The sequence below is a fragment of the Arachis hypogaea genome, chromosome 9 (genome assembly GCF_003086295.3).
Source record: "Arachis hypogaea cultivar Tifrunner chromosome 9, arahy.Tifrunner.gnm2.J5K5, whole genome shotgun sequence".
Lineage (NCBI taxonomy): Eukaryota > Viridiplantae > Streptophyta > Magnoliopsida > Fabales > Fabaceae > Arachis > Arachis hypogaea.
Genome location: NC_092044.1, coordinates 59,864,338 through 59,876,672, shown reverse-complemented (window position 1 = coordinate 59,876,672; position 12,335 = coordinate 59,864,338). Strand labels below are relative to the sequence as shown.

Below are 12,335 nucleotides of genomic sequence, written 5' to 3'. Positions count from 1 at the left end.
TCTATTCCGGCCTGATTGAGAACCGATAGATGGATAGCCGTGCCGTGACAGGGTGCGTTGAACATTTCCACTGAGAGGATGGGAGGTAGCCACTGACAACGGTGAAACCCATGCATAAGCTTGCCATGGAAAGGAGTAAGAAGGATTGGATGAAGACAGTAGGAAAGCAGAGAGACGGAAGGGACAAGCATCTTCATGCGCTTATCTGAAATCCACACCAATGAATTACATAAGTATCTCTATCTTTATCTTTATGTTTTATTCGTATATCATCATTCATATCCATTTGAGTCTGCCTGACTAAGATTTACAAGGTGACCATAGCTTGCTTCATACCAACAATCTCTGTGGGATCGACCCTTACTCGCGTAAGGTTTATTACTTGGACGACCCAGTACACTTGCTGGTTAGTTGTGCGAAGTTGTAGTGATTGTTCAAGTATGGACAACTGACGGTTCATCTTGTTGCTTAGATTAGGTATTTTTCTTCAGAGTTCTTAAGAATGAATTCTAGTGTTTCAAGGTGATGTTCTTATCATCACCAAAGCTGATTGATCTTCATCAATTTAGCTCTTAAATGCAATGTTCTGCTGAAGCTTGGCTAGCCATGTCTAATTCCTTTAGACTGAAGCTTTAGACTAACATTGCATGATTCCTGGGATTCTCATTAAGAATTTTGATATCTTTATTTTCTTTTTCCACTTAATTTTCGAAAAAGCACAAAAAAATTTACAAAATCATAAAAACCAAAAATATTTTTCCTGTTGAGACTCTATTCTCATTTTAAGTTTGGTGTCAATTGCATGTTTCTGTTTTTCTTGCATTCATTCATGTGTCTTAGTGATCTTCAAGATGTTCTTGATGATTTCATTACTCTGATCCTTAATTCCTCTTGACTTGAGTGTTTATGTGTCTCATATGCATTCTCATTAGTGTCAGTAGTATACAAACTGCTAAGTTTGGTGTATTGCATGCATTATTATTTGATTTTAGTTGCATTTTGATTATTCCTCACTATTAAAAATCCAAAAATATTTTTAATTTGTGTCTTTTCAAGTCAATAAAACAGAGAATTGAAGATTCAGAACATACAGCAGAGGAATTATACAGAAAAAGCTGGGCGTTCAAAACGCCCAGTGAAGAAGGACAGACTGGCGTTTAAGCGCCAGCCCGGGTGCTTGGTTGGGCGTTTAACGCCCAAAAGGGTAGAGTTTTGGGCGTTAAACGCCAGAATGTGCACCATTCTGGGCGTTTAACGCCAGGATGGCACAAGAGGGAAGATTTTGTTTTCAATGCAAATTTTTTTCAAGTTTTCAAAATCTTTTCAAAATCAAATCTTTTTCAAATCATATCTTTTCAATCAAATCTTTTTCAAATTCAATTTCTTTCTATTTCCAAAGATACTTGCTATCAATTAATGATTTGATTCAACATTTCAAGTATGTTGCCTTTTCTGTTGAGAAAGGTTTAATGTTTGAATCATATCTTTTCTTGATAGCCAAGTCATTAATTTTCAAAATAATTTTTTTTTAAAATGTTTTTCAAATCATATCTTCTCAATCACATCTTTTTAAACTAATCATATCTTCTTGACCACATCTTTTTCAAAATAACTTTCAATCAAATCTTTTTGATTTCTAATTTCAAATTCTTTTTCAAAAATCACCTGATTTCTTTCCCACTTTTGTTTTCGAAAATTATCAATCAAAGTTTTTCAAAAATGTTTTCAAAATCTTTTACTTAATTTTCGAAAATTACTTCCCTTCTTCTCACATCCTTCTATTTATGGACTAACACTATTCCTTAATGCAAAATTCGAACTCCATCTTCTTTGATAAGTTCAAATTTTCTACTTCTGTCTTCTACTTTTCTTTTCCTCTGACACCTAAAGGAATCTCTATACTGTGACATAGAGGATTCCACATTTTCTTGTTCCCTTCTCTTTCTTATGAGCAGGAGCAAGGACAAAAGCATTCTTGTTGAGGCTGATCCTGAGCCTGAACGGCCCTTGAAGAGAAAGCTAAGAGAAGCCAAAGCACAACTCTCTGTAGAGGACCTAACAGAATTCTTCAAAGAAGAAGAACACATGGCAGCCGAAAACAACAACAATGCCAACAATGCAAGGAAGGTGCTGGGTGACTTTACTGCACCTACTCCCGACTTCTATGGGAGAAGCATCTCTATCCCTGCCATTGGAGCAAACAACTTTGAGCTTAAGCCTCAATTAGTTTCTCTAATGCAACAGAATTGCAAGTTCCATGGACTTCCATTGGAAGATCCTCATCAGTTTTTAGCTGAGTTCTTGCAAATCTGTGACACTGTCAAGACTAATGGGGTTGACCCTGAGGTCTACAGACTTATGCTATTCCCTTTTGCTGTAAGAGACAGAGCTAGGACATGGTTGGACTCTCAACCCAAAGAAAGCCTGGACTCTTGGGAAAAGCTAGTCAATGCCTTATTGGCAAAGTTCTTTCCACCTCAAAAATTGAGTAAGCTTAGAGTGGAAGTCCAAACCTTCAGACAGAAGGAAGGAGAATCCCTCTATGAAGCTTGGGAAAGATACAAACAATTAATCAGAAAGTGTCCTTCTGATATGCTTTCTGAATGGAGCATCATAGGTATTTTCTATGATGGTCTCTCTGAACTGTCCAAGATGTCTTTGGATAGCTCTGCTAGAGGATCTCTTCATCTGAAGAAGACGCCTACAGAAGCTCAAGAGCTGATTGAAATGGTTGCAAATAACCAATTCATGTACACTTCTGAAAGAAATCCTGTGAACAATAGGACTAGTCAGAAGAAAGGAGTTCTTGAGATTGACACTCTGAATGCCCTATTGGCTCAGAACAAAATATTGACTCAACAAGTCAATATGATTTCTCAAAGTCTGTCTGGAATGCAAAATGCACCAAGTAGTACTAAGGAAGCTTCATCTGAGGAAGAAGCTTATGATCCTGAGAACCCTTCAATGGAAGAGGTGAATTACATGGGAGAACCCTATGGGAACACCTATAATTCTTCATGGAGAAATCATCCAAATCTCTCATGGAAGGATCAACAGAGACCTCAACAAGGTTTCAACAATAATAATGGTGGAAGAAACAGGTTTAGCAATAGCAAGCCTTTCCCATCATCTTCTCAGCAACAGACAGAGAGTTCTAAGCAGAATACCTCTGACTTAGCAACCATGGTCTCTGATCTAATCAAAACCACTCAAAGTTTCATGACTGAAACAAGGTCCTCCATTAGAAATTTGGAGGGACAAGTGGGTCAGCTGAGCAAGAAAATTACTGAACTCCCTCCTAGTACTCTCCCAAGCAATACAGAGGAAAATCCAAAAGGAGAGTGCAAAGCCATCAACATGGCCGAATTTGGAGAGGAGGAAGAGGCAGTGAACGCCACCGAGGAAGACCTCAATGAACGTCCACTGGCCTCCACTGAGTTCCCCAATGAGGAACCATGGGAATCTGAGGCTCAAAATGAGACCATAGAGATTCCATTGGACTTACTTCTGCCATTCATGAGCTCTGATGAGTATTCTTCCTCTGAAGAGGATGAGTATGTCACTGAAGAGCAAGTTGCTAAATACCTTGGAGCAATCATGAAGCTAAATGACAAGTTATTTGGAAATGAGACTTGGGAGGATGAATCCCCTTTGCTCACCAAAGAACTGGATGACTTGTATAGGCAGAAACTGCCTCAAAAGAGACAGGATCCTGGGAAGTTTTCAATACCTTGTACCATAGGCACCATGACCTTCAAGAAGGCCTTGTGTGACTTAGGGTCAAGTGTAAACCTCATGCCTCTCTCTGTAATGGAGAAGTTAGGGATCTTTGAGGTGCAAGCTGCAAAAATCTCACTAGAGATGGCAGACAATTCAAGAAAACAAGCCTATGGACTTGTAGAGGATGTTCTGGTAAAAGTTGAAGACCATTACATCCCTACTGATTTCATAGTCCTAGAAACTGGGAAGTGCATGGATGAATCCATCATCCTTGGCAGACCCTTCCTAGCCACAGCAAGGGCTGTGATTGATGTTGATAGAGGAGAATTGATCATTCAAGTGAATGAAAAATCCTTTGTGTTTGAGGCTCAAGGATATCCCTCTGTCACCATGGAGAGGAAGCATGAAGAGCTTCTCTCAAAACAGAGCCACACAGAGCCCCCACAGTCAAACTCTAAGTTTGGTGTTGGGAGGCCACAACCAAACTCTAAGTTTGGTGTTGAACCCCCACATTCAAACTCTAAGTTTGGTGTTGGGAGGTTCCAACATTGCTCTGAGTATCTGTGAGGCTCCATGAGAGTCCTCTGTCAAGCTACTGACATTAAAGAAGCGCTTGTTGGGAGGCAACCCAATGTTATATTTTATCTATTCTCTTTTGTTATTTTATATTTTTTGTAGGTTGATGATCATGAGAAGTCACAAAATCAATGAAAAAAGCAAAAATAGAATGAAAAACAGAAGGAAAAACAGCACACCCTGGAGGAGAGCGCACTGGCGTTTAAACGCCAGTGAGGCTAGTAGATGGGCGTTTAACGCCCAGTCTGGCACCATTCTGGGCGTTTAACGCCAAAAAGGGGCACCAGACTGGCGTTAAACGCCAGAAAAGGGCAAGAAGCTGGCGTAAACGCCAGAAATGGGCACCAGCCCGGCGTTTAACGCCAGAAATGGCTAAAAACGCATTTTTGCATGCCATTTGGTGCAGGGATGACTTTTCCTTGACACCTCAGGATCTGTGGACCCCACAGGATCCCACCTACCCCACCACTCTCTATCTCTTCTTCACCCATTCATCAATCACCTCAAATACCTCTTCCCCAAAAAAACCCTTCACCTATCAAATCCCATCTTTCTCTTCACCACTCACATCCATCCTTCATAAAACCCCACCTACCTCACCCTTCAAATTCAAACCACTTTCCCTCCCAAACCCACCCATACATGACCGAACCATGAGCCCCCCCACTCCTATATAAACCCATCTTCACTCCTTCATCTTCACACAACCAAACCACCACTTCTCCCCCTTTTTGGCCGAACACAAAGCTATTCCCTTCTTCCTCATTTCTTCTTCTTCTACTCTCTTCTTTCTTCTTTTGCTCGAGGACGAGCAAACCTTTTAAGTTTGGTGTGGTAAAAGCATTGCTTTTTGTTTTTCCATAACCATTTATGGCATTCAAGGCCGGAGAAACCTCTAGAAAGAGGAAAGGGAAGGCAAAAGCTTCCACCTCCGAGTCATGGGAGATGGAAAGATTCATCTCAAAGGTGCATCAAGACCACTTCTATGAAGTTGTGGCCTTGAAGAAGGTGATCCCCGAGGTCCCTTTTTCACTCAAAAAGAGTGAATATCCGGAGATCCGACATGAGATCCGAAGAAGAGGTTGGGAAGTTCTTACCAACCCCATTCAACAAGTCGGAATCTTAATGGTTCAAGAGTTCTATGCCAATGCATGGATCACCAAGAACCATGATCAAAGTGTGAACCCGGATCCAAAGAATTATCTTACTATGGTTCGGGGGAAATACTTGGATTTTAGTCCGGAAAATGTAAGGTTGGCATTCAACTTGCCCATGATGCAAGGAGATGAACATCCTTACACTAGAAGGGTCAACTTTGATCAAAGGTTGGACCAAGTCCTCACAGTCATATGTGAAGAGGGCGCCCAATGGAAGAGAGATTCAAGAGGGAAGCCGGTTCAATTGAGAAGGCATGACCTCAAACCCGTGGCTAGAGGATGGTTGGAGTTTATCCAACGCTCAATCATTCCCACTAGCAACCGGTCCGAAGTTACTATAGACCGGGCTATCATGATTCATAGCGTCATGATTGGAGAAGAAATAGAAGTTCATGAGGTTATATCTCAAGAACTTTATAAGGTGGCGGACAAGTCTTCTACCTTGGCAAGGTTAGCCTTCCCTCATCTCATTTGTCACCTCTGTTATTCGGTTGGAGTTGACATAGAGGGAGACATCCCTATTGATGAGGACAAGCCCATCACTAAGAAGAGGATGGAGCACACAAGAGACCCCACTCATCATGAGATCCCTGAGATACCTCAAGGGATGCACTTTCCTCCACAAAACTATTGGGAGCAACTAAACACCTCCCTAGGAGAATTGAGTTCCAACATGGGACAACTAAGGGTGGAGCATCAAGAACACACCATCATCCTCCATGAAATTAGAGAAGATCAAAGAATCATGAGAGAGGAGCAACAAAGACAAGGAAGAGACATTGAGGAGCTCAAGCACTCCATAGGATCTTCAAGAGGAAGAAAGAGCCGCCATCACTAAGGTGGACCCGTTCCTTAATTTCCTTATTCTTTATTTTCCTGTTTTTCGAATTTTAGTGCTTATGTTTGTCTATGTTTGTGTCTTGTGATCATTAGTGTCTTAGTGTCTATGCCTTAAAGTTATGAATGTCCTATGAATCCATCACCTCTCTTAAATAAATGTTCTTAATTGAAAAAGAAAAGAATTGCATGAATTTTGAATTTTATAACAGTTTAATTATTTTGATGTGGTGGCATTACTTTTGTCTTCTGAATGAATGCTTAAACAGTGCATATGTCTTTTGAATTTGTGGTTCATGAATGTTGGCTCTTGAAAGAATGATGAAAAAGGAGACATGTTACTGAGGATCTGAAAAATCATAAAAATGATTCTTGAAGCAAGAAAAAGCAGTGATTCAAAAAAAAAATTCGAAAAAAAGAGAGAAAGAAAAAGAAAGAGGAAAAAGAAAAAGAAAGAAAAAGAAAGAAAATAAAGTTGTGATCCAAGGCAAAAAGAGTGTGCTTAAGAACCCTGGACACCTCTAATTGGGGACTCTAGCAAAGCTGAGTCACAATCTGAAAAGGTTCACCCAATTATGTGTCTGTGGCATGTATGTATCCGGTGGTAATACTGGAAGACAGAGTGCTTTGGGCCACGGCTAAGACTCAATAAGTAGCTGTGTTCAAGAATCATCATACTTAACTAGGAGAATCAATGACACTATCTGGATTCTGAGTTCCTAAAGAAGCCAATCATTCTGAATTTCAAAGGATAGAGTGAGATGCCAAAACTGTTCAGAGGCAAAAAGCTAAAAGCCCCGCTCATCTAATTAATACTGATCTTCATAGATGTTTTTGGAATTCATTGCATATTCTCTTCTTTTTATCTTGTTTGATTTTCAGTTGCTTGAGGACAAGCAACAATTTAAGTTTGGTGTTGTGATGAGCGGATAATTTGTACGCTTTTTGGCATTGTTTTTAGTATGTTTTTAGTATGATCTAGTTAGTTTTTAGTATATTTTTATTAGTTTTTAGTTAAAATTCACTTTTCTGGACTTTACTATGAGTTTGTGTGTTTTTCTGTGATTTCAGGTATTTTCTGGCTGAAATTGAGGGACCTGAGCAAAAATCTGATTCAGAGACTAAAAAGGACTGCAGATGCTGTTGGATTCTGACCTCCCTGCACTCGAAGCGAATTTTCTGGAGCTACAGAAGCCCAATTGGCGCGCTCTCAACGGCGTTGGAAAGTAGACATCCTGGGCTTTCCAGCAATATATTATAGTCCATACTTTGCCCAAGATTTGATGGCCCAAACCGGCGTTCAAAGTCACCCTCAGGAATTCCAGCGTTAAACGCCGGAACTGGCACAAGAATGGGAGTTAAACGCCCAAACTGGCACCAAAGCTGGCGTTTAACTCCAAGAAGAGTCTCTACACGAAAATGCTTCAATGCTCAGCCCAAGCACACACCAAGTGGGCCCAAAAGTGGATTTTTATGTCATTTACTCATCTCTGTAAACCCTAGGCTACTAGTTCTCTATAAGTAGGACCTTTTATTATTGTATCTGGGAATCTTTGGATTTCTTTTGATCCTTTGATCATCTTTGGACATCTAGTTCTTAGATCATTGGGAGGCTGGCCATTCGGCCATGCCTAGACCTTGTTCTTATGTATTTTCAACGGTGGAGTTTCTACACACCATAGATTAAGGTGTGGAGCTCTGCTGTACCTCGAGTATTAATGCAATTACTATTGTTCTTCTATTCAATTCCGCTTGTTCTTGTTCCAAGATATCACTTGTTCTTCAACTTGATGAATGTGATGATCCGTGACACTCATCATCATTCTCACCTATGAACGTGTGACTGACAACCACCTCTGTTCTACCTTAGATTGGGTGAATATCTCTTGGATTCCTGATACACGATGCATGGTTGATCGCCTGACAACCGAGTGCTCGCCTGACAAACGAGCCAGCCATTCCGTGAGATCAGAGTCTTCGTGGTATAGGCTAGAACTGATGGTGGCATTCAAGAGAATCCGGAAGGTCTAACCTTGTCTGTGGTATTCTGAGAAGGATTCAATGATTGAATGACTGTGACGAGCTTCAAACTCCTGAAGGCGGGGCTTTAGTGACAGACGCAAAAGAATCACTGGATTCTATTCCGGCCTGATTGAGAACCGACAGATGGATAGCCGTGCCGTGACAGGGTGCGTTGAACATTTCCACTGAGAGGATGGGAGGTAGCCACTGACAACGGTGAAACCCTTGCATAAGCTTGCCATGAAAGGAGTAAGAAGGATTGGATGAAGACAGTAGGAAAGCAGAGAGACGGAAGGGACAAGCATCTTCATGCGCTTATCTGAAATCCACACCAATGAATTACATAAGTATCTCTATCTTTATCTTTATGTTTTATTCGTATATCATCATTCATATCCATTTGAGTCTGCCTGACTAAGATTTACAAGGTGACCATAGCTTGCTTCATACCAACAATCTCTGTGGGATCGACCCTTACTCGCGTAAGGTTTATTACTTGGACGACCCAGTACACTTGCTGGTTAGTTGTGCGAAGTTGTAGTGATCACAATTTCGCGCTACCAGAATTCCAGCTTCTTGATTGCTTCTCCCCGATTCTTCATACTGGCTCGCACCTCCTCTTGGAACACCTTATTGTCTTGAATGTCTTTGCATATGCTTTCAAGGAGGGTTTCTATCTTTGAGATTCTGTCATCAAATGATGGTAGGTTGGGATTAGGGGTAGATGGATGAGATGTGTTGATGTGGGGGTGTTGATATGTCCTCTGTGTGAATTGTTGATGAGCTGCATTGTCGTTGGAGTTGTAACGTCTCTGGTCTTGGCTTTGCTCTTGCTGATTTCCCCACCCAAAGTTTGGGTGGTTCCTCCATCCAGAGTTGTATGTCTTGGGGTATGTATTATGGTTCTGTCTAGGTGAATTCCCAATGTAGTTGGCTTGCTCAAGGTCCTTTTCTTCAACTTCTTCTTGGGTTGTTGATGAGGTGGTGATTGCTGCTACTTTACTTCTTTCCATCTTCTTGGTGAGGTCAGCTAGCTGCTTGGTGATGAGCTTGTTTTGAGCCAGTAGAGCATCTACATTGTTTAGCTCCATTACTCCTCTAGTGTTCCCTCTTTGGAAGCATAGAAGTAGTCGTTCTCAGCTACAATTTCAATGACATCTATGGCTTCTTCAATGGTCTTCTTCTTGTTCAAGGATCCTCCAGAGGAATGATCTACTGCCTTCTTTGATTCATATGACAAGCCTTCATAGAAGATATGCAACTGCACCCATTCATTAAACATATTTGGTGGACATCTTCTTGTTAGGTCTTTAAACCTTTCCCAAGCTTCATAAAGTGTCTCCCCATCTTGCTGTTTGAACGTCTATACTTCAGTTCTCAGCCTATTGATCCTTTGCGGGGGGTAAAACCTTGCCAAAAACTTATTCACTACCTCCTCCCAAGTTGTCAGGCTTTCTTTTGGGAAGGATTCGAGCCATTTGAATGCCTTGTCCCTGAGTGAGAAAGGGAACAAGAGCAGCCTATAGATATCCTGGTGGACTCCATTGGACTTCACCGTGTCACAAATCCTCAAGAAGATGGTCAAGTGTTGATTCGGATCTTCTTGAGCTCCTCCTCCAAATGAGCAATTATTCTGCACAAGAGTGATGAGCTGAGGTTTTAGCTCGAAATTGTTGGCATGGATGGTTGGTTTTTGGATGCTACTTCCACAGTTCCCTGGGTTTGGGTTGATATAAGAGCCCAAGACTCTTCTATCCTCCCCACCAGGATTTGCTCTACCTCCTCCACCATGGTTGTGAACCTCTTCCTCACGATGGTCTTCCATGGTTGTTTCAAAGTATTCTTCAAAGTGTTCCTCCTCTTCTTCAGCACCAACCACACATTTTTCTTTTGCCTCCCTTCTTAATCTCAAGAAAGTTCTCTCAGGTTCAAAATCAAAGGTAGTTGAAGCCCCGCCTCTTCTCCATGTCATACAACCAACAGAGTACAAGCAAAGAAAAGAAATGCAGATAGTATTTTGTTAGGATTACTGTTAGTGTCAGTGATGCATTATATCAAACAGTTAGTGGGGTTAGTGAACTGAATTGTAAATAACAAAGAAAAACTAAGAAATAGGGGAGGGGAGAAATTAACTAAGACAGAAAGCAAAATACTCAAACAGAAAATTAAATCAAACAAAACAAAAATGCTCAATCTAGTGATCCTTGGTGCACGAAATTGTGATCATCAATGGCGCCATCAACATGGTACGCACAATTGTAATCCCAACCCTTTATCACAACTTTGCACAACTAACCAGCAAGTGTACTGGGTCATCCAAGTAATAAACCTTACGCGAGTAAAGGTCGATCCCACAGAGATTGTTGGTATGAAGCAAGCTATGGTCACCTTGTAAATCTTAGTCAAGCAGACTCAAATGGTTATGGATGATGTATGAATAAAACATAAAGATAAAGATAGAGATACTTATGTAATTCATTGGTGAGAATTTCAGATAAGCGTATGAAGATGCTTTGTCCCTTCCGTCTCTCTGCTTTCCTACTGTCTTCATCCAATCCTTCTTACTCCTTTCCATGGCAAGCTGTATGTTGGGCATCACTGTTGTCAGTGGCTACAGTCCCGTCCTCTCAGTGAAAATGTTCAACGCACCCTGTCACGGCACGGCTAATCATCTGTCGGTTCTCAATCAGGTTGGAATAGAATCCATTGATTCTTTTGCGTCTGTCACTAACGCCCTGCCTTCAGGAGTTTGAAGCTCGTCACAGTCATTCAATCATTGAATCCTACTCAGAATACCACAGACAAGGTTTAGACCTTCCGGATTCTCTTGAAGTGGTTGTCAGGCACTCGTTCATAAGTGAGAATGATGATGAGTGTCACATAATCATCACATTCATCATGTTCTTGGGTGCAAATGAATATCTTAGAACAAGAATAAGCCGAATTGAATAGAAGAACAATAGTAATTGCATTAATACTCGAGGTACAGCAGAGCTCCACACCTTAGTCTATGATGTGTAGAAACTCCACGATTGAAAATACATAAGAACAAGGTCTAGGCATGGCCGAGAGGCCAGCCCCCATGATCTAAGATAGCATAAGACTAAAGATAGCTACCAAGATGAAAATACAATAGTAAAAGATCCTATTTGTAGAGAACTAGTAGCCTAGGGTTTACAAAGATGAGTAAATTACATAAAAATCCACTTTCGGGCCCACTTGGTGTGTGCTTGGGCTGAGGATTGAAGAATTTTCGTGTAGAGACTCTTCTTGGAGTTAAACGCCAGCTTTTGTGCCAGTTTGGGCGTTCAACTCCCATTCTTGTGCCAGTTCCGGCGTTTAACGCCGGGCAGTTTTGAGCTGATTTGGAACGCCGGTTTGGGCCATCAAATCTCGGGCAAAGTATGGACTATTATATATTGCTGGAAAGCCCAGGATGTCTACTTTCCAACGCCAATTGGGATTTTATAGCTCAAGAAAATCCACTTCGAGTACAGGGAGGTCAGAATCCAACAGCATCTGCAGTCCTTTTCAGCCTCTGAATCAGATTTTTGCTCAAGTCCCTCAATTTCAGCCAGAAAATACCTGAAATCACAGAAAAACACACAAACTCATAGTAAAGTCCAGAAAAGTGAATTTTAACTATAAACTAATAGAAATATACTAAAAACTAACTAAAACACACTAAAAACATACTAAAAACAATGCCAAAAAGCATACAAATTATCCGCTCATCACCACACCAAACTTAAATTGTTGCTTGTCCCCAAGCAACTGGAAATTAAATAAGATAAAGAGAAGAGAATATGCAATGAATTCCAAAAACATCTATGAAGATCAGTATTAATAAGATGAGCGGGGCTTTTAGCTTTTTGCCTCTGAATAGTTTTGGCATCTCACTCTATCCTTTGAAATTTAGAATGATTGGTTTCTATAGGAACTCAGAATCCAGATAGTGTTATTGATTCTCCTAGTTAAGTATGATGATTCTTGAAGACAGCTACTTTATGAGTCTTGGCCGTG

General features: G+C 40.8%; 1 non-coding gene across 1 annotated transcript; it reads right to left on the bottom strand.

Annotated features, from left to right (window-relative positions):
* Positions 1-2,490: 2,490 nt before the first annotated feature.
* LOC112713963 (small nucleolar RNA R71) lies at positions 2,491-2,598 on the bottom strand. The gene has a single exon (XR_003158923.1). It is a non-coding gene; the product is annotated as a small nucleolar RNA R71 (small nucleolar RNA).
* Positions 2,599-12,335: the final 9,737 nt, after the last annotated feature.